Source organism: Neopelma chrysocephalum, unplaced genomic scaffold (genome assembly GCF_003984885.1).
Source record: "Neopelma chrysocephalum unplaced genomic scaffold, ASM398488v2 Primary Assembly neopelma1_65b, whole genome shotgun sequence".
Lineage (NCBI taxonomy): Eukaryota > Metazoa > Chordata > Aves > Passeriformes > Pipridae > Neopelma > Neopelma chrysocephalum.
The window spans coordinates 1,306,378-1,334,007 of NW_020897723.1; positions in this window are offsets into that span (position 1 = coordinate 1,306,378).

The following is a 27,630-nucleotide window of genomic DNA, read 5'->3' on the forward strand; positions in this document are numbered from 1 at the left end:
TCATAAGTCAGTAGTTAACACAAGGTTAACTTTTGAAAGTAATCTTGTCTCCAGTGTCTCCCTTTCACAGAGAAACTCCCTTCTAGGCCTCCTTAGCATCTACTATGCAGTTGTGCTAATTCTGAGTAATATTTAAAGTTCTCTTTTTTTCTCAACAAGAATTCTGTTTTCTTGTCAGAAAATAGAGGAATAAAATTTTGTTCAGTATTCAAATAACAGCACAAGTGTCTTAGATTAAAAAAACCCCAAAACATTAAGTACTTGGAATTACAGTAGTTGCTGGGAGGATTGTGTTTGCAGACTGTGTGTTATTGTGTTATGTGAATTGCAGGAAGTGGCTCCAGTGAATATCTGTACTTGTGCAATCTTATTTGCTTTCTATATAGTGGCTCTCACAACGTGAGCATTTGTGCAGTCTGTATTTTACATGGCTTCCCAAGAGGAGAAGCAGTAGTGAAACCAATAAAGCAGGCAATAAACCTGTATTAATAATGTATGCAGAGCTATAGATGTCTATTTATATGATACAATATTAAAGTGTAAATGTGTTTCTTTTTTTTTTTTCTTAGATGAACATGAATGACCAAAACAATGTTCTTGCTTTTTTACCAACAGTGATATCATCACAGTGCTGCATGTTAAGGAACTCTTTCAATACACACACACAACCTCCCCCCAAATTTTTACTGGTTTGTATCTAATTACACTATTGGAAAAACAGAAATAAACTAAAAATTTGAAATACAGGAAATATATTTAATATTCCTGTGCTTATTGCTTAGGAAGTAAACTGAATATACTAATTCAATAACAAGGAAAAAATTACCTAAATATGCTGATATTTGTAAAATTCAATTCAATCCACTGACATTTGTAAAAACTTGGGGTTTTATTACTTCATTATTTCTTATCTCTGTGATGATGTTGACATTGAACAGAAAACAAAAGTCTGCCATATCTTCATTTGAAACTGTGGCAGAGACAGTCTTGCCAAAGACCATTTTAGGGTTTTTTAATGACAAACATCAGTAAACCCCATTTTTGAGGCTCTTGTTCACATAACCTCATCACCTGTTAAAATGCTTTTAGGTCATTACAGTGGCTTGAAGCAATACCTTGTATTCACTTCACCGAGGCAGTTTGTGACTGATCACTCAACAAGGAGGATTTAAAAATTTCATCTTACTAAGAACATCCCTGGCATACATATTTGGCTAACTGATGGTTCTGAAATATCATTACTAACAGACATAATAAGCACTTTAATTGTAAAGCAGTAGGTATCATTGTTACATCTATTATTTAAGCCAAGGAAATCCCAAATCTTTTAGCAAGCCACTGGTGCCCCAAATTTTTTAAGTCAAAGACACAAAAAAGGTAGAACAAGCAAAGCTTTTTTTTCTTCCATAGTGACAAGACTACAAAGTAGTTTCTTCCTCTACTGGGGTTTTGGTGTGTATGAAGAAAGACCAGGAGCATTTCTGTTTGATCAAGCATTTAATATTGCAGTAGGATCTCAATTTCACTTCATACTGTTTTTATGCAGGTGACAAACATGGACCCAGATCAGTAATGTAGAAATCAAATTGAACTAATTCTATGCCTACAGTTGCCCACACGTTTGTGAGCTCTGCTGGAAAGGCAAGGTTGCTCTGACACTACTGTGCCTTCCTTCAGCCTGAAGCACAGAGGTACCAAACGTGTCCATGTCATGTGGCTTCTTTAGAACTGATTGTTCATTATAGCTATTAGAAAGTAGTACTTTCCCAGCTATTTCAAACTATATTCTAAATGTGTATTGGGGACAGCATGACAAAAAGTGCTTCTACCATTTTGATTTATGCCCTAGCTTACGTCTCATTTTTTATTCCACACAGGGAGGACCAGCTCTGTCCACATTCCCAATCACAAAGACCTCTGCTGCCTCTCACCCAGAAGGAAGACACATATGTTCTGCTGCACCAAGTGCTGTTCAGTGCTTGGAATTCCACCAGAGCTCAATACTGAAAACAAGATTTCTGCAATGAAGCTGCTTTGTGTCTTTACAATCTCCCAGGGAAGCCATGGCCACCTTGTCCTCCCATCACCCCCATCTCCCACCACTGCCTCAGGTCTCATCTTCACTTTTTCCCTCACTATCTTCAAAGGTGAGAGGGGAGAAGCTTTACCTGCTGCTGTCAGACAGGAGAACTGGGGAGTGTGCAGGTACAAAGGAAATACAGGAATTCAAAGTGACTGTGATTTAAAATATATTCTTCAAAAAAAAAAAAGAAAGATCTGTCTTGGTCTTTGGGAATGACAGAGTATGATTTTCTTACTTTTGCAGAAAGGACTACACACATCAAGGGAGAGCAATACCCACCTGAGAATTTTTGTATAGATACATCTCGGAAGAAGGAGCTTCTGGCATAAATTCTACAAATTACCAGGGGACAGACAACTAGTCTTTCACAGGAGGAAGAGGGGAAAAAAAAGTTATAAACAGAAGAAGTCAAGTAGTTGGAGAATAGAAACAAATCAAGACAAGAACTTAAAAAAAAAAAGACCGACAAAAGAACTTGTCCAATTTTTCAGAAAGTTTCGATCTATTCGATGTATGTTTGCAGGATTTCTGAGAATATTTGTGCCTCTCTGCAGTGAGAGATGGATCCCTGAAGAATTAGATATTTGTGTTGGATGAAAAGACAAGTTTTCTGCCTCTCTAGGGCTCAGCACTCTGACATGCACAACAAGGCTGAGTAACTGCTCAGTCCTACTAACACCAGAATACCTTCAATTTAACAGAAACTTTCTATCCAGGAAAGGCACTGAAAACATACTGAGTTTGAGCAATACTAGGAATAAAACCCATGCTGATAGTTAGAACTGAATCAGGATCCAAGTAAAGGAGGAAACTGTTAGGCTATCTCACCCATCCTAACTGAGACGATATAATTTGAACTTTATGACTTCCATTAATACCAAAGAGAGCAAATGTGAAAAGGTGATGTCTACGTGAGGAGATGAATTACAGTTTTGAAATAAAGATCTTAGTAAATATAGAAGAAGCTGCAACAGGGAAGTAAAATCTAAGCTGTTTGACCTACAGAATAAACAATCAAGCAAGACTCTGAGGCTTCTCCCAGCTCTGGCTGTGCCTCTTTACACAAATCACATCATTTCTCTTGGCTCTTAGTTCCTCCTAACCTTTGTCAGTCTTAGCTAGTTGGCCTCTTCAGGCCAGGACTTGTTTCTTATTATGCTGGACCAAGCACATTCTCCTTCAGCTCTTCTGGGCATCCTGGGATGAAAATATTGATACCTGTTGTGCCACTGAAAACTGGTGAACACCCGTGTTTGATGCAGGGCCCATGTGCAACGTGCAGACAGTTAATGCTCTCATATCTGTGGGGAGAAGTTTCTTCCATGATCTGGGAGTGATGTGGAATTGCTACCAAAACACCAAAGAGCCCTGACAGGGTGTTGTTACACTCTGCTTCTCTATTAGGAGCTCCATGTCAGTGCTGATGACTTCCTGGTAACCCAGACTTGCACATAAACTATTTTTTTGTTACTTTATGTCTTCCCTATAATCCTTTCATTCTGAATAAATAGGATTTTGCTTTATGGAAGCTGGTTAACCTTATGCTGAACTAAAAATCAGACTTGCAGTTAATTACCAGGATCTGCAATCTAAAGCCCTGCAATCTGAGCATTTCATATAGAGAAAATTGAAGCACAAAGAAATGACTTAGGCCAAAACAGAAAATCTAATCAGACTTTGGCAGAGTTCAAAACAACATTAAATCTCTTATTGTAATTGCAAAACATATTCCAGCAAAAACTGATCATCAGATAGCAAAAGGAAATAGCAAAGGTATTAAGAACTACATAAACATTACAGCATTTGAGGTGCTATATTTCAAAACTTGATCAAGTCATTAACATACCTGGTAATAGACTACCAATTATTTTTTCTTTATAGGTCAAATAAATGGTAGGTATAGGGAAAACAGCTCTTATTCAGTTAGGAAAGGGAGACATAAAAATGTCTGAGAAACGTGCACAGTCTGTCGTATATGAGTAACAAAGGCTGCTCTTACACTACACAGCTAAACCCTTCAAAAAGGAGCTCCTGTTTTCCCAAATATCAGAAGAACAAACACCTTTCTCCTCTCACTGCCATCATTTCAGTTCTGTATTGGCTACCTTGTCAAGACTGATAAAAAAAAATATTCAGACACTAAACCAGCTGTTTTTTTATTAATGTGTTTTGTCCTAAGCTGGTTGTACCCCAGAAGTTTGGGCAGATTCTGGTCAGTCACCATCTCTGTTCTCGAGAGCACACATTTATGTGCATATCTCACACAGGCATCTCCTTTGGTAAACTGTGCCAGCACAGACAGCTGATCTGGATACACATTATCCAGACATAACACACTATTTCTTGGCTTGGAGACATTGCAGAGTTACCTGGAGAACCCTGGAATCCTTTGAGATATTGTTGCCAATGTAGTGTGAACCTTTTCCACCGTGTAAGGTCAGCCTCTGTGTCAGCTGAAGCTGCATGTACAAATGGTGATCTGAAGTCCCATAGAAAACATAAAAATTTACTGGAGAAAGACCTTAAACACTTAAAACATTCATAACTCACATCAGCTTTACTTACTTTTAGTGGGCTTTGGTTCTCAAAGTGCTCAGGATGAAATACACACTCAGTTAGGAAACTCTCCAGTGCTTTAGGCTTGTTTCAGTCTCAACAAGTGAGTCCCAAAAATATGTTCAGACTTATTTTTGCCGGGCACAGTGATTCTTCACTTACATTGCCCCTGCTTGGACTATTCCCTTGTCTAAAGTATCCTGCCATGTCTCTTTTCCCACTCGCTGTATAGCACTTCAGTCTCACACCTCTTGGGGAAAAGAGGTATGAGGTAAACAGCCAAAGCTTGCAAGGCTGAAGGAACAGTCTCCAGAGCCCATATCTCTGCATGAACTGCTCACTAAAACCAATTTGAAATTCCCTTTAATTGATTTAGCACCGTGCCCTTTACAGAGCAGCAAAGTAGGAACAACACCAGCTGTTGATTAACTGTCAGTTCAACCCACTCCCCCAGTCACCTCTGCAAACATACCCATGGCAACTAACACCCACCTTCCAAGAAAAAAAATGAAAAAGATAAAAAAACCACCCTGCTGAAGGTATGAAAATGAATGAGAGAAAAGTCTGTCTCTCTGAAAAACGCCCATGTCAGGTAGTACTCAGAAGATCAACCAACAGAAAGTTTTGTACCAGGCTACTTGGGACAGCTGAGAAAAAAAATGGTGCAGTTGTGGGCTGTTTGGAACTCCTAGGACAAATAATAAATAGATCTTTGTGACTCTGAAAGCAGCTTTTTGCTTGCAGTCTTGTGATAGTCTGTGGGTTTTACAGATAAATAGATGCAGGCACCAGAGTGAAGCCTTTACACTATTAATTTCCAGACAGGCTAAGATAAGTAGGATTGCCATTGCAGTTAAAACCACTGAGAAATCATACATGGAACATCTAAGACACCATTAAAAAACTAAACAAACTAAAAAAAAAAACAAACAACCCTTGTCCTGTAGTGGAGCAAAAGCCTTTATTCTTAGTATTTTTTTCCCTTTTTTATGCACTTTATCTTTTTAATACATTTTGGAGACCTGAAGTTTAGTCTCTGGAAGATCAAATATATGAAAAAAGCACACATCTTTTTCTGTTCAAACAGACCAAGAGGTTTGAGAGCAAATCTACCCCACAGCCCCAGCTCAGTAGCTGCCCTTTTCCCAGTCCTGCCATGATTCTTCCCTCTCCTCCTCCATCTCATCCTCTCAGAGATTTCCCTAAGATTGAGCAAGACACAGGACCTACAGATACCACGTGCCCTTCTCCAGTGGCAACTGGTACCAGGCAGCATCTGGAGTGGTGTTGGATGCCTGTATTTGGGCAGCCCTGTGGCTGAGCATCCTCTGTGCCTCAGGGAGAAGGAGGAATTTCCTTCCCATCACCCCAAGTCAGAAGCCAGCAGCCCCAAACCAGGTCAACCGTGTTGCCTGCCCACCCCACCTAGTGACACTCCTTTAGGAAAATATATATTACAACAGGATTATACAGGATTATTTGACAAACAAACCAAACCCAAACCACCAAACAACAAACCCACAAAGTAATCCTATTGCCCTGGTCGTTTAGGCTTTGTAATCTACATCTGTGAAATCCACTAAATCAATGCAAACCACAGAAAACAAAACATACAGCATTAAATATTAAGTGCAGACATTCCTCCAAGACAGGTATCAAGGTGGAAGAAAAACTACAGAAATTATTATTGTTGAAAGCCTGATGCAATTCTGACATGTCCCAGTGAAATTCAAACCTGCAATAAACATAACTCTTTCTTTACAGTGTGTCAAGTTTTCTTGGTGTACTGTTTGGAAGCCATTTGTAGTAACAACAATAAAAGAATACTATTATATAAATATATTCTGTACAAAGCACACTGGAAATCCTGAACTACCTAATGACACTATCAGCAGGTATAAGCCATGAAATACTGCTTAGTTATTACTTTTACAACAATTTTAAAATAATTCAGCTGAAAAATGTTCTTTCAAGTTTAGTCCTGCAATAGATTTTAAAAAATAAATAGATTTAAGCTTGAATCAAGTTGACTACTTGATTCAAGAAAGAAGGAAAAAAAAGAATAGAAAAATACACAAAAAGGGAAGGAGCTGGCATTTCTGTGTTTATATTAGACATTATCCATCTAGGTTTCACTGGTGATGGGGTGGGCATTTGGTTTTGCAAGAGGCCAGCTAGAAACAGAGACAGTGTCAGTCTCTGTTGTGGACCAGATGCTGTCAGTAATTTGTGAGAGTAGCAGAACTAAAACAATGTCCTCCCTTGGGATCCAACCTACCAAGATAATGAATCATCTTAATAACAATATTGCTAATAACATGCTGAACATGCAGCCAATTTTCTTTGCAGACGTAGCTGATCAGTGATGGGCATGTAAATTCCCATGGCATCTTCCTCCTTGTCTTGGTGACCATCAAAAACTTATATCCACAGCCTGATCCTGCAACGTGTCCACGATCATCTCTTGAAAAGCAGTGGTGCAGGATTTCCTGACAAACAAACTGTCCATCCTGCTGAGCAGGATGGCTCCAAAATGCTCTATAACTTCATGTCACACCACTGCTGGCTTTCCAACTACATGAATGCTTCCCATTTGCTAAGTGCAGAAAAGTGGAGAGGACTGACATCAACAGGCAGTGGTGTTTTTTTTTCCAGGACCATTCACTGTTTTCCTGTCTAGCATATTCAGGATTCATCATGCCATAAAATCAGAATTCTGTAGCTTTGCACTACGGGAGGAAGGCACATTTGGACAGGTAGGCAGTACTGAAATCAGCACATAAAAGCTGTAGCAGGAGAAGGCCATATGACTGAGGGACAATTCAACCTTCAGAAATAAATCACACCTCCTTTACCCGGTGTAAAAGGAAAATGAGTGCTGAGACTTCCTCCAATGACACCTCCCTCCCTTACTTTGCCACTTCTACCTCCCTGTGATGTCTCACTCAACTACATGGTTAGCATCCCAAAAGAATGAACCAACAATTAGCTAAGCTGGCAACAACCTATGGTTGTCACCATCTGACAGCTGTTTGTTGGCTTGCAGAAAGTGGTCTGTTCTCAGCCAGGTGTCCACACCATTAAAAATGTCAGTGGCACAACTGTTACCAAGTGATGCCACTGATGTGTGCAGAGGCCAGGGCTGGCCAGGGAATAACTTGGTACCAGCCAGAGGCCAGACAGCAGAGCCTCTCCAGCTGTGTTTGATGGGACCTGGACAAACCAGAGCTCCTCCTCCTGGCCTCTGCCTCAGTGCACAAGTCATTTTAGAAGTGACAAAGACAACATTCTTCCTTAAGGTGCTACAATACAAGACCTGCCATGGTTTGAAAAGGGCTGGATGAAATCTTCCCCATGATGAGCCTCGTGCTGGCTAAAGCAATTTAGCATATTCTTCCCTCCACTGAGCTATCAACGACACCTTAGGCAACAATCATGTAAAACACAATGGCAGAATCCTCAATCCTCAACATAAAATCAAATAGATGGGGTTTTCTTGAACAGTTTAATAATTTTTCTCCCTCTAGTTCCATGGGGTTTCTGGTTTTGCTCCACTCAGCAACTTTGCAGTGGAGGGGGGCACTGAACTGCATTAGCTGCCTGCACAATTCCAAACATAAACTGTTCTCTCTGCAGAGCGATCAAAGACACTTCCTTTTTCATCAAAACCAAACATGTTAACTAAACCACCATGACAAAGTCTGTACTACTGCAGTCAAATCTAAATGGCTGTTCAGTGATGCACAACCACCTCTTCTTTTAAATCCCAGCCTGCCTTGTCTCCCTAACACAACCAATTACAATCAGATTTTTCATTCCTCCCACGTCCCCTCCAACCACCTGCAGTCAGAGGATGTGTTTCCTATCCAATCAGTCCATGCTCTGTACCTGCCAATGTGGAGATGACCTGCAGTAAATGGATAACACAACCCACCTGATTCCTGTACTGGATAAGCCACAGGAAGGGTTTCAAGAGCTTAAGTATGTTGGCAATAAAGAGATGCCTTTGGAAGAATATAGAAATGAAATGTAAGTGAGGATCATTTTGTGGCCTGTTTTTAACCATTAGTGGCTGAGATTTTCTGACTCTACACTTGGGTTAGACCATTATCTTAAAATTTCTCAGCACTTCACAATCAGAATTGAATTTACCAATATTGCAGGAAGTAGCCCACAATTTAGCCCAGCAGTGCTCCTTAACAGAAGCCTGACATTGCATTAACTGGATTCATGGGAACTAGAACAAAGCAAAAATGGTATATGCAATTCTAGCATAGCACCTGTCCATGCTGTGGCTTAAGTGAGTCACTCTGGGTAAAATGGGAACCACCTTTAATGATTTTAAACCCAAACAGAAAGCCATTTTTGGGAATGCCCATCTGTTATAACATGGTGGTGCTTTCCAGGGCTGTTCAAATCCCTCCAACACTTTCAAGTAACCAAGGAAATGATATTTTTTATGTATTGAACTAAATTTGCAATCTCTTTGTTTCCTTATGTCTATGGATATATTATCAACATCTACATGTACTGTTTCTCTGGGGATTTACAACTGTAATTTAGCACTGCTCAGTTTACAGAGAAAAAAGGACTATAAAAAAAGGACTATCTGACCATAGTAGGTGGTGCTAGATAGTGTTACTCAGCTTTGTAATTACCTTATCTCTACCTGCACAGCCATAGTTTCAACTGAAAAATCCTCAGTCACTTCCACTCCTGCTGCAGATAATGTGGGCCAACAGATCTCTTCATCTATGCCTACTCCTCCACAGAGATGATAGAAGAAGTGCTACCTTCCCTGGAATATTCTTGCACCAGACACATCTTGGAGCAGAAGAACCATCACTGCAGGAAGCAGCAATTCCACCCCAAGTCAGATTTCCTCAAGGCCAGAAGTTACAACCCAGAGTAGATGTAGCACCTGCAGTAGGTAAAGGGGCACCTTGCAGTACCTGAAGGGGCTCCAAGAGAGCTGGAGAGGGACTTTGTTTCACACAGGCATGTAGTGACAAGACAAGGGACAATGGCTTTAAACTGAAGGAGTAGATTTAGATTAGATATTTGGAAGAAACTCTCTACTGTGAGGGTGGAGAGGCCCTGGCACAGGTTGCCCAGAGACGCTGTGGCTGCCCATCCCTGGAAGTGTCCAAGGCCAGGTTGGGATAGGGCTTGCAGCAACCTGGGCTAGTGGAAGGTGTCCCTGACCACAGACAGGGCATAGGAACAATATGGTCCTTAAGGTCCCTTCCAACCCAAACCATTCTTTGATAAGTGCTTTGACAAAGCACTGTGGGAGGAAAAAAAGGGCAAAAGGACACTCAGGTGAGCTCTGATCACTCATTGCCCATTGGGTCTCAAGGCAGAATCACATTTAGCCCTTCAACACTAATTTAAGTTTCCAATATTTCACTATTTAATTGACATTAAAAATTCTCTCCCTCCCTCCCAAAGGATGAGCAGCAAAGAAATCCTTAAAGGGAAAAAAAAAAATACAGAAACAGCAAACCAATCTCCAAGCAAACAAATTCAGCTCCACCAAACTATCTTTTGGACACAGATCTATTCAGTAGCAAAATAAAATTAACCAGGACTATTTTGCCAAGGCTGTGGCATATGTCAACTGCAAGCATTACTACAGTAGCATATACCCAATTTATAGCTTTTACAGAGCATTTTCAGCTCTAATCATGCTTCTCTCACACTATTTAAATATATTTTAAAAAACAAAGAACCCTGTAACACATATTCCCCGATGCACATTTGCAAGCAAAGCATCTATGGTTTCAAATCCAGCATGACTCACATTACAGAGCAAAAAGAGTAAGATGATTAAATAGACTGGCTCACCCAGCTTGTTTTTACACATCAATAAATAACCTCAACACAGCAGAAATAGAGATGTGGTTTTCTGTTTGGAGTTAATTCAAACACTGGCTCTTCTTCAGACCTTCCACACTACGTAAAACAGAGCTGGGCAAATAATTCATTATGAATTATTCATTCAATTAATTTAATTTCTTCTGCTCACTAATTAACTATCTTGACTTTTTTGAATGTTTTCATTATCTGAAAATTATTTACTCAACAGTTTCTATGAATAACTCCTTGCCTCTAGATTGTTCACAAGCAGATTACTGCAAGAAATCAAAATTGTAAATTCAAGCTGTGCTGAATAGTTTTAATTAGATATGCAAGTCACATGGAGTTTTTCTGGTTCCTTATTGGATATATTGGGTAAAAAAGGCAACAAAAAATCCCCACAACCAGCAGCACAGATTTTTCCTGCGTACGAAACCATTCCAAAACTAAAATTTATTTGCCATGAAAGTTCTTGAACGTACTAATTTTGTAGCAAAGAATGATTTTATCTTAATCTTTGAAAAAAACTAAAAAACACTGAACTAAGCACTTTAATTTAGAAAAGTGAAACACAGCTTGCATGCATCTATTCTTTAACCACTTCAGCTTCCCCTACAAGTCTGGGTGGTTTTCTACACTACAGCTCCCTAAACTGAGTCTGGATAAGGAAGAATTTCAGAGCCACCAGTAGGACTGAAGGTGAGAGGATATCCCAGTGTCCTCTTTAGTCTCCATCAAGGAGAAGGTCATTTCATGCCCAGTTTAGCTGGCTCTAGGGAAGCTCTTAGAGAGGCTGTGGGGTTCTTTTTCTGCTTTTCAGAGGAAATTGAGATATTTATGGGGATAAACAAAGAGACCAGGTAGAGTAACCTTTGTCTTGTGATTGCAATCATACCTCAGCACTGGGTTCACTGTTTGCTCACAGCCCACCCAGGCAGGTCACTCAGCCACCTGTAGCTGTGACCCTCCAGACACAGGGACTGGACCATACCCTTATCTTGCTTGCTTGATGCAATGGTAGGAAGCATCAAAGTGAATGATGGAATAGGAGATGACTACAAGGACATGGTCAATAGCAATGAATGTGGCTGGGGAATACACACAGAAACAAGGGATATAAAAAGCCTTTCAGCTTTCCAAAAGCAGAGCAAAGAAAACTTTCCCCTACATCATCTAATAACAACAACAACAAAAAAAATCCCCCCCAAAACCCCAAACCTACCTTGGACGTATCTCCCTTCTTCCTACAGCTGGTGGTGTTTGTAAATGGGAGCCCACTTCCACTCCCTCTACAGTGAGAGGAAAGGGAGAAGTTAAGATGGCAAATAATAATCTATCAGAGCATAGAGCATTTCAAAGAGAAACACAGAACTGCTGGCAACTACCTCCTGTTCCTCAGAGGAGATGGCAGCAGAGCATCTCCTATGGGATGGAAGAGCGAGGAAGAGCCATGATTGCTGTAATCATGACCTGCTGGGGCCTGAGGGAACTCAGCTGCTGCCATTAGTTAAAGCCATTGGCAATTCTCTTGCCAATTTACAGCCACGAGTTATATCTGCTTCCCACCCACCTGAGGTGCAGGAATTGTGTTGTGGACTCTCATCAGGTGTGAGCAATCAATCTTAAATGAGCTCCTGAGACACACATAATGTGAGTGATCTGCTAAAAGTTACAGAGTTTAAATGCAGGTGATGGTTAACCAAGTATAGATTTTCATAAGGAACATGCCAGATTTGGATGTATTCACCCACAAGAACAAACCTTTACCTTATCTCCGTGCAGATGATAAATTATTTTGATTTAAGTCCTGAAGTGTCAGTTTGACCTTTTCCTTCAGCACATTAAAGACCCCATACTCACAGCTGAAGACTTTATGAAACAGGAGGCTATACATGGGGTTTGCCAAGTGGAACGCTTAACACACCTTACAAATGAGCTGGTCTTTAAAAAACATTTTCAGATAGTTCACGTTACAATTAGATGAAATATTATTTCTGTTAAAATAATTTCTCCCTCTGTCTTTGATCTAATACAATCTAATCCAGCCAACTAATTTTGGTTTAAATTAGTGTCCTACAGTATTTTCATTAACACAAAACAATTCTTCTAGAATACCACATGGACCTCTCTCTATTAAAATCCTTGGAGGTTTCCTTAAATATTTAGAGCTGAACACCAAGTCTGTTAACAAAAACAGTCTTAACTCATTTCTTGACTACTGCAATTCCACTTATTAAGTCTCCAGCATACGTGTTACAGCAAACAGATGAAACTCTCAGTGACAATGTGCATAATGAAGAGACCCCATTCCTTACAGAGAAGGCTAATTAATCATTAGGTGAGTGCTAGTAAATTTTCTGAATCACCAGGTTTCTGACAGACACGCTGTTAAGCCAGAGAAATGCCCGCAGATGTTGCTTGCCCATCAGAGGGGAACATATTCTCTTGAGGACTCTGAGCATCTTGTCACAGTTTATTTATTTATTTTTGAACAAAACAAAAAATTAGCAAACCCGTGTAATGATTAATGTATATGTGCAAGCAAATGATAATAGCATGAAGCCTATTAATAATTAAAACCAGTGCTGGATTTTAAGACAGTAAAGTTGAAATGTGAATTGCTTTCCAGCAGCTCTGGAATGGCACAGTTAATGGATCTATTGCACCGTCTCCCCAATAGCTTCAGCATAACTTAATTCAGAGAAAACAATCCTGGATTTTCACAGCAGGAGCCTCAGTTTTACTTTGCTTTCTCCCTATGCCTTTTAGTACTTTACTAGAGCAGTCTCCACACGAAGGCTCCATCGCTGGGTTCAGTAACCTGTGTCATTGTCCCTCGCCAGAGACAGGAGCCAGAGCCTTGGGACAGCTCCGTGTCCGACTCACTGGGCCCCTGGGGGAGCTGGAGGACATCACACTCCACCACTGCCCACAGGGAGCTTGGTGTGCTGGCCAGGAGGTGTCCAAACAAGCCACAAACCCAAAGGCAAAATCAGACCCAAATCAGACAACCTTTGTGACACATCAGACACGTGGATCAGGCTTTCTCAGGATACACATCAGGACAATGTGCTCCTCAAGGACAACTTAGATCTGCAGTTTCATTTAAACTATCATTCTCCTTCACAGATTTTGTAAGAATGGTCTCAGAAAAGCATTAATGAGTATTTTTTAAGTGTTTCTGTAATGATAGGGATATTTTCCAGGTGCAGAATTCCAGCCAGGGCCTCAGCAGGACTCAAGCCTGAAAATTCTCTTTCTCACTAAACGTTTTCCTTTCAACAATCTTGAACTTTTCTTCCCCCCTGCTATTACAAAAGAGACTGGCATATATGAAAAGTACCACTTCTTTTATTCCTCCCCTCCCTCCCCAGGTTTTAATTACATTATAGTTCATTAGCCCAGCTCATTAAGACCACAGTACAGGTAGGAAATAGGTAATTGGCTAGGTACAATTATTACATTAATTTAATTAGCTGTTTTGTGCTTTTATCAAAAAGGTGACCTCTGTGGAGACTGAAATAGGTTTCACTCCCTTGCTGTGTTGCAGGCAGCCATGGCTCTGTGATCACCCATGAGAATGAAAAACCACATTAAAATTGCTTTTGGTGGGGTTCAGACTGAGGGGAAGAGGCAGCTGCATCCAGATAGTTGTTGCACAAGTGTTCATTTTACTGTGACTTGTCCCTCTTCACCGGAATACCACTGATCCTTTATTGTGTGCCAAGCAAAGCACAAGCCTGGATATGGGGAATGTGAGAGCGTGGCTTGAGACAGGCCAGTTCTCTTAAGATACCACGACAGTAAATCCAGAGCAAAAGTTAAAAACCTTGGCAGAATACAGAAAATATCCACACATCCCCACATAAATTCAACTGAGCTGGACAGCCCCACCACTGGAGACCCTGAAACATCCCTCCCACCCCACGTTGGGCAGCTGTGACCCACATGGGCTGCCTTGGTGACAGTGCCACGACGAGGACAGCAAGCCTTTCACCCCTGTCACTGCTGAACAACTTGCACAGGCCACAGCACAACACTTCTGGAGGGTATTTTATTTTAATATTGCTTTAATTAAACAACCAGAATGATTTGTTCCTGAGAATACCACGCAAATGAACACCATTGGTGGAAGCAGCTCTAGGGATGCTTTCAATTAAAGCAGCAATTGGTGGGGGTGGCAAGGCATGGTCCAATTCCTAATTAAGTAAATGTGACATCTCCTTCTGATTAAGGTGGGAGCTGGACAAAGCCCAGAACAGAAAAAGGGGGAGGGGGTCAAGCAGTGGGTGAGTTCAAAATAGCAATAAAATGTTTACTTGTCCCCTTTATTGGAAAAAGTCCCTGTGTAGCTTACAAACAAGTTTCCAAAGAATTTTCTATCTAAACAACACCTAGAGATACATTGTGTTTAGGCAAAAAGAAAGCAAGATTTTAAGTGAAAAAGGAGGATGCTTTTCAATTTCATCTCTGTGTTGATTTTGAAAAATTTTCCCTTCAAAAATAAAACATCTGTGACTATTCTGAAGTTGAATGTTTTTGTTGTTATACAATCACACCTAAATCTCACATTGCTAAAATCTAGGTTTATATACTTACTGCTTCAATATTATGTAACTTCCCAGTGTTGGCAAACAGCACAAATAATACCTGTCTGTTTGTGCAGTCACACAAGGGATGTAGCTGGGATTATAAATTACCTCCAGACAAACAAGAGGCACAAAACATAAGCTTGTCAAGTCAACTGGAGCAAATTGGTATTGTGCTGGAACAAACTGGAGAACTAACAAGCAATACAGATGAAATCATGGACAGCTGAAGCAGATCCATAGTTTATCTTCCAGAGTCAGTTAATGTCAATGTCAGTGGAATTTGCACAAGCAACAAACCCTCAACCTCAGCTCTGTGCTAGCTGACATTTCCCTCCTTTTAAAATTGGCAGTGAAACCTAAATTTAACCTCTGGAGAATATGCCACATGACATCTGTGTTCTTTACATGTTCAGCTTAAGACTTTGAAAGCTAATTTATCCATGCACCACCTCAATAAGTGACTTGCCTAGCAACTACTGAACTTCTGTGACTTGCTGGCTTCTGGCAGCAGAGCCTTTTTCTCTTGAGAACTCATTCTTTAATAATGACCATCTCAGACCCCTGGGGATGACACTAATGAGCATTTGAAAATGCCAAAAAAGAATCTAACAGCATCCACTGATTTCTGAAGAAACAGCACCTGGTAAAAGTGGTCATTGCACCAATAGATTTTTGCAACAAATTGTGCCAGGCTGTGTTATTAGATTCGTATTGAATCTCACATCCAAAATACAAACACTTCAACTGACGCTTGAAATACTGAAAACCAAATTAAAGATTTCTTACAAAGTGCTGCTTCTCTTACATGCTTAAGAGAACAGCATGTGAGAAGAATTGCTAAACAAATATCACATCCAAACCAAAACAGCTTCAAACAATAAAGTACAGTGACAAAAGTGCTGTCAAGTCCAGCTCCCCCTCCACAAGGTCCGCTGAATCCAGTTATATATTTACCTGAGTTGGAAATGGAGACCATGAGTAACAAACTAAAGGAGATAATTCTACCACTTCATAGCTATTCTTAACATCTTCCCCTAAAGAAATAAGTGGTCTTGTAGCCAGCTATATTAGCAACCAATCAAATTCCTGCAAACATCACGAGGCCAGGAGAAAATGAGTTTGAGAGATTATCCTGGTTCTTCACTTACACACCCCCATTTGTGGAAACACTCAGCTATATCCTCCCTTTATATTAGAGGAAAATTAATTAAATAGGTAATAATTTAGAACAAAAGAGGAGAAATAACCTGTAACACAAAGGCACTATTAATGAGGAACTATTACTTGAGGATAGATGGATAAATGCATTACAAGAAAAACAACAAGGAATAATTTAACAGGTTTAAAGCTCTATGCCTTTCATATATCTGTGGTTGTTTCAGTAAAATGATGTGCTTGTTTTGGGGAAAGCCAGCTCTCCTGAAAGCTAGGTAAGAGTTTAAATTACCCCATCTATTTACAGTTATTGAGTAGCAAAATGCTAAAGGAAACTGTGTCAGAGAATAGCTAGGCATTTGCTGATAGCATCTTGTCACCAACCTGAGATGGGTCCTTACCTGAATATATAAGTGACTTTACACAGGGAAAAGGAACTATTCATATGCATTATTGAACCAGTGTACAAGTGCTTGCATTTTACAGTCTGCTGGCAGATATTAAGGACAGAGTGTGGTAAGTGGCCAGGGGATTCAGGGCAACCATTTCCTCACTCTGTCTTTGGTTACTGAGAGTTGCTTTTCTGCTTACTTCTTTCCTCTATCATTGAATTCAACAAAAATAAACACAAAGCAGAATCTCAACTGCACATGATTAAAATAAATCTCTTCAAATTCTACAGACCCAAAATCCTCTTGGTACCACTTCATTTTTAAGGGATGCCCAACAATGATTTACTGTGAGATGAATAATGCATTTATATCACATACCAGTTGTAGCAAAAATAATCTATAAATGTTTAATAAATATCCTGTAATGCTTTTGGTGAGCATGTTATAAATAAGTAACAATAGATTTGCAATGAAATATTTATATGCATTTTGGCTATTGTTATGCGTTAAGTGTTCAAGGAGCCATTACTAACAAAGTGAATGGAGTTATCAAGGTTATAGATATGTTCTGTAAGCCATTTGTAATGAAATGTTCAACACTTAAAGTAAATGCATTTGTAGAGGTTGTTGACAAAGTGTAAGTGTCTAACAAACCATTCATACTAAACTCCACGCAGATATAAATGATACGTAGTCATTTGATAAGTCATTTATAGTGAGACGTGAAACTCTTCTCTGCTGGGAATATATTTCAAGATCCTTGTGTGCTCCTACATCCCAACTGTAGCATGCTCACAAGTGCTTGACAAATCCCTTACAAGTCATATTATTAAGACTGCATCTTAGCTATCATGTCCAGATAACCTGAAGGCTCAACAGCAGGGATAATTCCAGAGAGCCACTGGGGTGAAAAAGCAGCCTGAGGGTTCTTCTCATACAGCACAGTCCTGAATATCCCCTGCTTCAAGGCATTGCTGTGGGCACAGGGAAGCCCTCGTTGACCAACAGGCCATAGGAGGGCTACAGAGATGGCACCAGCCTGATCTGCTTCACTAATGCCATCTCCTTTATAGTGACAGCAGGTCAAGGAGGTAACCCCTGCTACTGTCACAGAAAATAATAAATAATATAGCAAGTGTTTTAAGAAAAATGTGGGGAAAATCCCTCTTTTAAATTTAGAATGACAGCATAAACTCAAGGAATAAAGAAACAGGGAATATTTTATTCAGTGTGCTGGGTCTTTCTCTCGCCGAGTTTTTTGGTGAAAAAGACCCTTTGTGTTTAAATCTCATACATTTTATAGTTTCACAAAATCCCACCCTTTTTCAGATAAGTTTAATATATTCATTTCGGCCTAAAAAGGTTTCTTTTCTCTGAAAAGGGGCTTTCCCTTCCTTCCAGTTGGCTGTGAGGTGTCCTCTGTCAAAGATGATGGATCTTCCTTTGTTCTTAGCCCAAAGAGAGAGGAGAACCCCTGTGTACAAAATTTTCCACATGGCCCCAAAAAATTTTAAATTTTTTTGGAACTTTTTATATTTGCCTTATCCAGCCGAAAGGGACCTTGACACCTAGGTCCAGTTTTTGGAACTTGGATATCTTACAACTTCCCAATATGCCTATAAAAAACCTTATTTTTATTTCCCATAAAAAGATTCTTAGTGTTAAACTAAACACATGTCCATGGTGGTATGGAGAACGACCATGGCACCAGGTTCTGCCCTGCAGGATAAACTAAACCCTCTGACCACGACAAACCCAGAGTGCCCCAGGTGCTGTTTGAAAGGACATGGACCAACAATCCATGGGGATGTTAAGGACGGATTTGTAGCACCTTTGATCACCCTTCCTGTGTCACAGCACCCTGTTTGTGGTGGGGAGCACGTGTGGCTGCTGTGGGTGTTGCTGCTTTGTCCTCAAAGCTTCCTCAGCACTTCCCCAGCTCCTCTAAAACATGCTGGTCTCTTCAGCAGCTCCCAGCTCTCACTGACCCCCAAAGGCTGGGATGCTCAGGACAGCAGCATCATTCTCATGACAGGAAATCACCATGATTTCCTCACTTAGTGAAAAGAGCACTACAAACAGCCGGGAAGGTTTAAAACCTGTTTGAAATAATACCATTAAAGGTGGAAGGATTTAACTTCCTCTTACGCAGCCACTCACCCAGGGCTTAACAGCAGGGGATTTGACTTGAAAAACTGCAACAATATTGGACAACAAGTTGAATACAGGAAAAAGTAATACTCATTTCAGTTAATCTTCCAAAACATAGGACTATTATAGTCTGCTGGAACATGCATAGAGCCACAAAAGAAATGAAAAATATATGAAGATTTCCTTTCAGTCCCTCACAAAGATGATAAAGTGGATGCCATTGAAGGGAAGAGGACATCAACATGAGATAAATTAGCCAAATCACTTGCTCAAAATATGGGATTATATTAGGTTAAACTTCTAAGGAAATAAACACAATTTTAAATTCAATAACTTTCTTTGACATTAGGAGCTCTTGTATAGCAACTGTAATGCAAATTTAATTGCTACACTATTCTGTATGTTCTACAGTGCTGATTCGTTCCAGGGTCAATATGGGGTTTGCTCATTTTGTGTCTCTACCAGCAGTGTCAGGCACATATGAGAAGTATTAGATTTTGCTCTTCACTTTTCCCCTTTCAAATTGCAAAATCAGTAAGACCTGAAATAGGAAAATAACCTTCACTCTGTCTTTAGCTACTTGCAAAGGTAAATTCTTATCTCAACTTCATCCGTATCCTCAGCTTTATAGCAACACTAAAACATTAGAGGGAAATACTTTCTAATAATGATACATTAATGAACAATAAATTACAGGGGAAATACTGCTTAGAACATCCATATTAATACTAAATGAGTTCTTCATTATTAGTATAGTATCATAAATATAAAAAGGAATCATCAATAATTAGGTTACGATTTTATATTGTTAAACACTATAAATTATATTTTATTTCAAATAATTTCAATAGATATTGAAAAAGTCATCCACCCTCCTGCACAGCCTTTCATGTCAAGTGAAGAAGTCTGAGAAAGAATGGGTGCTCCAAATGCACAAACCCTGCCATGCCTGCCTGAAGCCAGAGGTCATTTCACTGACTAATAGAGGAAGCTTGTTTTGGTGAGAATTAGAAAATTAGGACTAATATCGCCATAGATTCCAGAAAAAGGAAGTAATAATGATTTATACTTTTATAATATAAGGAGGGACTCAAGCAAGAGCCATCAATATGAAGTGTGTCCTACGACCTTGTGCCAAACGTCCACGCTGGTGCCAGCAGCAGCTTTTTGTCTGGAGTTCATCATCCCATGTTTTCAGATTTTAGACTCTGATAATGCAAAAGAACAACGTGGTCTTTTCCCAACAAAACCTATTATTTTCAGACAAACTCAGATTTATTCTCTCATAGTTATTTTCATTTTCTTCTCTCATTTCTTAAGCTTTCCTGATGAAAGACCTCTGATACAGCTACTAAAGAACTGCTGGTGGTGACGCTGCTTCACCACAAAAAAATGAGGTGAAAAGAAATAGTGTTTAGGGAGTGCATGCAGCAATAAAAAAGATAAGGTTTTGCGACTTTTTTTGCAGCTGAGGAATAGCAGTTTAAAGGAATCAAGTACTTTGTGTTTCAGTGGAAAAATGGGGGCTTCATCATCTACAATAATTACATTTCATGCAGGAGAATCTTACTAGTGTAGTAGAGGGGTTTGGGCTGTTTAGAGTGATAGGACTAGGAGAAGGGACCTGCAAAAATGCTTCTCAGTTTTCTGCCTTCTCAATATTTAAGGAGAACCTTCTGTACAAAGATGAATTTGCACAACCCATCATTAATATAAGCTTTGGAAACTTAACACTTCATAATTTTACTTTGTCACAGATTTAAAAGAAAAAACGACATGTACACAGCAAGTGACAAACTGCAATCTCACCAGCCCTGTGTCTATGCAAATGCTGTCAATAAGATTCTAAACAGCTCATTCATTGCCAGACTCATCCCGAAAATTGAAGCTCTTCTTACCAAGCTCTTGCAGACTGGGGGTTATTTTTCATTTAGATAACACTGCTTAAAATATAACTATCTTGCTGAGATATCATTTGTCTTTCCCATCTTTGGAGAAGCACACAGTTCAGAATTCTGCTCGCCAGCCTTACAGAGAGATGAGTGTCAGAGTTGCAGGCGGATTCCTGCCGGCCCTGCTCCTCTTCCCATCGCCCTCTCCGCGCTCCACAGGGTCCTGTGCAGGCCACCAGCACTGGTGTGTCTCTGACCAGCAGTGAGCACAGTGCTCTTGCCCAAATAAAACACCCACACACGTTTTTCCATTGTTACTGGGTTACCTCTGAGCTCAGAGAGGGGCAGGAGGTGAGAGCCGGCACAAGGGAAGCAGTGGAAGTGCCAGACAGAGGGACGGGATTGGGATCACCCCACCAGGCACCTGTTAGTCCAAATTTAGCTCACATGAAACTACATGAGTAAAGCATCTGCAACCTGACAGACTGTCCTAAAAAGTGTTTTCGTGATGGAGTTCTCTGTGTTCACCCAAGGAGACTGAAGAGTCTTAGAGATGCAGCTGAACTGTATATTCTGCTCCTGCACACCCTGCATGGAAAGAGTAGTCTCAGGTGGGGACAGAAACTGTGGTCAGCTACAAAAAATGACAGCAGAGGTGTCACAAAATGAAAATCAGTAAGAAATATGTAGGAACAGGAGCATGGATACATGAAGGTTTGTGTTTTCAGGTGACTGTGTTAATATCATAGTTATGCTCCAAAATAATAACTATGAAGAAAGTCTCTCATTAGGGGACAGCAAGAACTTCACTGTAAACTGGAATAACCTGTCAGGTTGAGACTTCTCTTTCACAAACTCTTGGAATTGCAATGACAGGAGTTCATCTAACGGATAGAAGATAGTGATACCGCTGCTTTCTTGTGTTACTGATCTTGCTTTTAATGAGAAACATTTTTCTTTTCCTCTTTCTGTTGGAAATTATGCAGTGAAGCCTCCAGTCTGCTCAGATACATTCAGTGCAATTGAAAAGGTGCTCCCAGTTTCTGAGGCTGTATATTCAATTAAGGTAATATGTCACAACATTTTCAAAATGTGAGTTTCTTAGAAAAAGAGACATTACTGTGAAAAAAAAGGAATTTAAAATACATGTAAAACACATTTTCTTGGGAAAGTATTTGATTCAAATTGTTAGAAGACGAAAACCCATAAAGGTCTCTCTTATGCCTCCCTTCTTAATCTTCAGCCAAAGTTTCAGGACCATAAACTGGCATCAATGGAAGTTGCATCTCAGGAATGAAAGGAATATATGGCCTTTAGTGGAAGAAATTTTTACACTTAAAAGAGAGAGAAAGGGAACATTTCTATGCTTTGCAGTCATTCAGCATAAAATTACTTACTTATTATTCATGACTATCTTTAAATGCTTTATTGAAGCATAATGCAAAAAAGTACCTGTTCATACTTAAAACCCAAAATTTTACCTATCCATCCTACATTTGGGTTTGGGCTTCAACATCTATTAAACAACTTCATTATTTCCCCCTTTTTTGACATTGCCAGGGGAGTGCACCAGTCATTCCTTAGGTGTGACAGGGACAACAGCATACCAAAAAAAAAACCCAAACCACAGCAAATACAACTGTATTGTTTGCAAAGGAGAGCTAAAGATGGGGTTGCTAAGCAATAGCAAAAGAAACTCTGAGGTGCAGCAGGACTTGCTCTGGGTGTTCAGTGCCCCACACATTGCATTTTCTCCTTAAGGCTTGCTAGTAGAGTTTGGTTCCCTTGAAGCCAAAAGCTTCTCAGACCTCCACAAAACTTTCTCATTTCCCATTGAGATCTTTTGACTTATTCCTCTCCTGTGTGCTCAGGATATACAGATTATGCTTTCTCAGTTATTTTTGGGAGTAGGAGGATGGAGACCACCAATTTCCTCCAGCAGCCTGTCTCACACTCTGTGCTTCTGCAAGCCCTGATGTATCAGCAAGCCTTTAGTCCTACCTGGGGCTGAATCCCAGGGGAGCAGGGCAGGAAACAGTCTGGGTTTCTACATAAAAAAATGAGCTGCTGAGGAGCAGGCAACTATCCTCCTGAATGTGGCTGAAGAATAACAAACCAGAGAAAATATCTGCCAGTGCCTGGATCAAGCCCAGTGTTAATTCAGATCAATTCTATCAAAGTATTAAGCAGAGAGCTGTTAAGCACTTATTTACAATTTGCAAAGATTACTTTTTTTTCCCCTGGATTATGAAGAAATGCCTTAGTGAGGTAAAAACAGTGGTTTCATTTAGTAAACTATTTCATCTGTTAATGGTTGCAGATTTTCTGGTCTGAGGAACTGTTGTCTGCTTTACTTCCAACTTCAGGTTCATGCAAGCACTTCTCAAGTGGAAAATGCGAGTGCAGTGACTTCCCCTCCTGCACTCCCAGGTTTACTCAGCAGAGCTGAATTTTCACTGAGACTCCAGCAGCACCCCCTGCCCATTCCACATTTCCTGTTGCTGCTACACATCCTCAAAAGCACTGGAATGGCCACACACTTCTCAGCATCCCTCTAATTTCTTCTCACCCTGCCTGCCCAGGGCAGCCCAAGCCACATTAACTTAGAGGTTACAGGTGTGAAGCAATGGCTAAAGTACTGATACCTCCCTTTTCTCTGCAGGTCCTGCAGATCACACTGCCAGGCAGGTTGTTTGCCACACAAAGGTTTGATCCACCATAACTAAACACAGATTTAGTCTGTTTTAGTTGCTCCCCAGCCAGACAGAAAGGACAGAACATCCATCTGCCTCCTGATCCTTTCTCACTTTTACACACACCTTTGTCTCACAGAAATCAGTGCTTGGACCAGAGATGGAAATTGAAGTCTTCCAAATCTCAGTGGGGGCTCCTGATCACTGCACTATGTTTCCTGATGGACAAGCTCTGTCAGATTTAGTGGGATGGTTCAGAGAGTTAATACCACAGTTCCAGCCCCTGCTACACAACAGTGTGGCTGTGCAGGAGCTCCCTCACCACCACCCGTGGCAGACTGGGGCATCAACCTCAGCCTCCACCAGCTTGGAAGCCCTGTCCATCCTTGCTCTGGGAGTCACCCCTTCTGGTAGCAGGAAGCCTGAGCCCTGGAAACCAGTGCAAGGTCAGAAGGAGGTGGGCCAAGCTCAGCATAACAAAAAGGCCTTTTTTCCTTTGTTTAACATAAACCCGGGATACACCTGAGGAACATCATTCTGCAAATGAATGGACTCCTCATCCTGCTAGCACAGCCTCCCTGTTGGTTGGAAGTCTCCTCTTTAGGCAGTTATTCTGGTGGAATGTAATCATTTAAGTGTGATTTATGGCCCAGCTCTGTGCAGCTGGCTCAGTGCAAGGTGAAGGCACAGCAGTGCTTTAATAGTCCTTTTCCATTAGCAGGTATGTTTTTCAGTTGGCTTCACTGAGATTGGAAGAGTTATAAACATAACATATAAAACACTGTTGGTAAATGTCTTCAGGCTAAGAGTGAGTTTACTGCTTGCCTCTCCAAAGGTGAGATAACTATATGCCTCTGGAAAATAACCTTCCAGGTGATAGCTGTGACTAAAAAATTTGATGGGGAGAAGGAAAGAGTGTTTACAGTAGTCAGCTTAAAAGGAGCATCTATTCAGAAGCAGATGAAGGGGGGGTGGAAAGCAGATCTAGGGGGGGAAAAACAACTTTCTCTTTTCTTGCCTTGGTCTTCTTGCTTATACCTTTCTCAATATCCACACTGATGCTAAATGGCATTAATAATTGCTAAGTTATATTAAATTACGTATCAATCAAATTAATAGTGTCTACCATACTTGAGGCATTTAGGTTCTTCAAAATCACTAGCATCTGCTCCTATTAAAAATGCCAGATGATTTGCAAATCCAAACTTTTGGTGAAAAACGTTAGCTAACAAGGTGAAATTAAAATTTACATCTTATTCCAGCATAATGAAGATAATTAAAAAGAGTGATAAAACCCTTTGATTAACCCTCAGCCCATTTTGCACAGCACTATTATGCAAATTAAACACTGAAAACTTAGTACCAGCAAAAGAATCCAATATAAATATGTTCCAATTTAAAAATTAGGAAAATATAAAAACATGTCACCGGATCTGTGACTGCGCCCTTTGTCATTGCTGAGTTAAAGAGCAGAACTGGGGGCATATGTCTCAGTGAGATAAATCATGTCTTGAGTTACTAAGGATTAGACTTTTGCTCCTGTTTCTTCTACCAGGCATCATATTATTCCCCAATTATTTTGGTGTATAATTTAATTAGCCTCCCTACTATAATCAAGCTGTGCTCTGTCATCAGAAACGCTCAAACCCTGCAAAATATGCATCAGAATTGCTGCGTTCTGGGTTACTGGGTTTTGCTTTGGTGCTTTTAGTTCACTCTTGTTCTTTTTCCAGTGGTAAAGTTATAACAAAAGAGTTCATTTTAAGTTCTGCCTGATGGGATGACGTCTGGCAGCACTGCGTGGCTCTGAGCATTTAAAATCTTTGTTCAAAGTCCTCTCAGTTGGTTCCCCAAGAGTCCCTCCTTTGCTCTCTGTGCTGGGAAGGCCTCAGCTGAAGACAAAAGCACCTCAGCAGTGCTGGGTTTTAGGATTTTTTTGCCTTCCATGTGGATGTTTGGTTCGGGGGACAAGTCCCAGGTTCCTGCCTGCAGTTTTTCGGGTGGGTAAGCCTGCATTTCTGGCACAGGGCTAGGAGAGCTAACAAGTATTCAGAAAATAAACTTCTTTAAATTCACAATATCCACCTTGCAGAGAAAACTATCGCTGTGCAGGGGCACAGATGAGGTGGTAAAAGGGCTGTAGTCTATCTCTCAAATCCCAGCTGCTGCTTAGAAATACTGTATACAATGCTCTCTACCAAATCTACAGTAAGTCATTGACCAAACTACTTGTCTGCTTCTCCCCCCCCTCCTGCCCAAATTAGAGTAGCTAACTTAATGAAAAATGATTTTTTTTCTTTTTGTCGCTTAGGAGGGTCTGAACATAAAGCTCTTATCACCAAGCCACAGCTGTAGAAGGAATCCTTTAATCACAGCCTTCCTCCTTGAAGAAGAATATAGATTTATGACCGGACTTTGGTTACTGAGCGAGAAAGAAATATTGCCAGCAGCCACCATACTACTTCCCATAGGCTGTAAACAGCTTTAATCTGCTTTAGCTGTCATTTTGAAGTCGAGAGATATTAGAGTACAATGTAATTATGTAGTTGTGGGCAGAAGCACAGTTTATTTTCTTTAAACTAAAGTGGCAGAGGTAAATTCGTAGCCGGTGCCTAAACAAACAAATCCTCCTCCCTTCCTCTTGCTGCCACCACGGGTACAGCAGCTCCATCCTTTTCGTGCTGCTTCACTCACTCCACTCCTCTGCTAATACCTTTCATGGGATCCCAGCTTCCCACCATGACACACATAAAAAGAGAATGTTTTCTTAGATAGTACAAAAAGCTCCTGGAAATGCTGTTTTTGTTAGGGGCACACCAGTCACATGTTCACCCCTGAGCTTCCCAGGGCAAGAATCTGCTCCCATAAGCACAGATGCTCATTTTCTTATTTCAATACAACATAGTTTTTTTGCTGTATAGAGACTATTTGAATAACATGATTAGTTATCCTTTATCTTTGCTTTCATATTTAATAGGGTTTATCACGAAAGAAAACTCCTACATAATTAATGCACATCAAAATAAGGGCTTTTAGCTTTTCCACCCATCTCTAGAAAAGAAAAGAAAGCAGTTCCCTTTGAAATTTTTTGCAGGAAAGACCAATAAGTTCAAGTCTGGAACGTGCAGGCTCCAGGTACTGCAGTTATTTTTGCAGTTCCCTGTGTTTTAGGTGAATGCTGCAAACACTAAGTCACAGAGTTACACTTCATGTGACCTGATGCTCTGGTTTGCATGAAAAGTGAAATTTCTTTAACAGAAAATAAGAGAAAGACCAGTTCTCTATCATGATACCTCCATTGTCAGTCAATAAGACACCCATTTCTCAAATCTGCAACCTTTAATTCTGTCCTGTCCTCCAGAAATCCTTACAGTCACTTTCTCCCAATATTCTCAAATGATCTACCTGTAGATCCACCTCAGTAAAACAGAGCCCTAAGGGCTTAAGTCTAAATTAATTCAACATATCATCAAAGCACACAGTTATACTGGAATCTATAAATTTATAAGCATATAGATATGTTTCCTCACCTTATTTATAAATTTATTAAGTGAACATAATGAAATTTCATAGACTACTATTATTAAAGGACATTTGCTTCTTCGTCTGAGATTTTAGAGAAGAAAACACTAAACTAAACCATCCTTATGTGATGTAGCACTGCTGTCTTTGCATGAGTTAAGACAACAAAGTGCAGATAAATTGCAATCTTCCTGGATATATATTGTTTTATGCTGTGTATTGCATTTTAAAATTCATAGATTGAGGGATCTATTTGCCATCAGCTCCATGCTATTGCCTTTACAAAGAAGTGCTGTAACTATTATGCAGGACACTGAAGCCTCTCTGGATTTTCATACCAATAATCTCATCCTGATGGAGTTTGTCCACCCCTTAAATTCTATCAGAAACTGCTTAAAATATCTCAGCCTGTTCTGCACTGAATGCCAGCAGTTAAACTGCTTTTAGGAGGTACAGAGACAAGATGCCATGAATTAATACCAATACGATACAGAGAAAATATACGTGTTCATTCATTAGCAAAATGAAGGGGAGAAAAAAAGCCAAAACTTGGTTTATTGGAACAATTAAAAGGAGTGATGTGCTATATCACTAGGAGCAGTAATTATCAATTTTGTCTGAAAGGGGGAAATAGTCCTGCAGGGCATTTTGCAGCATTGTTTTGCCTCTGTATTCCAACTAGACATCAGTCTCCATGGAATCCAAACTGTTGTCCAAGCAAATTATTCCTGCTAA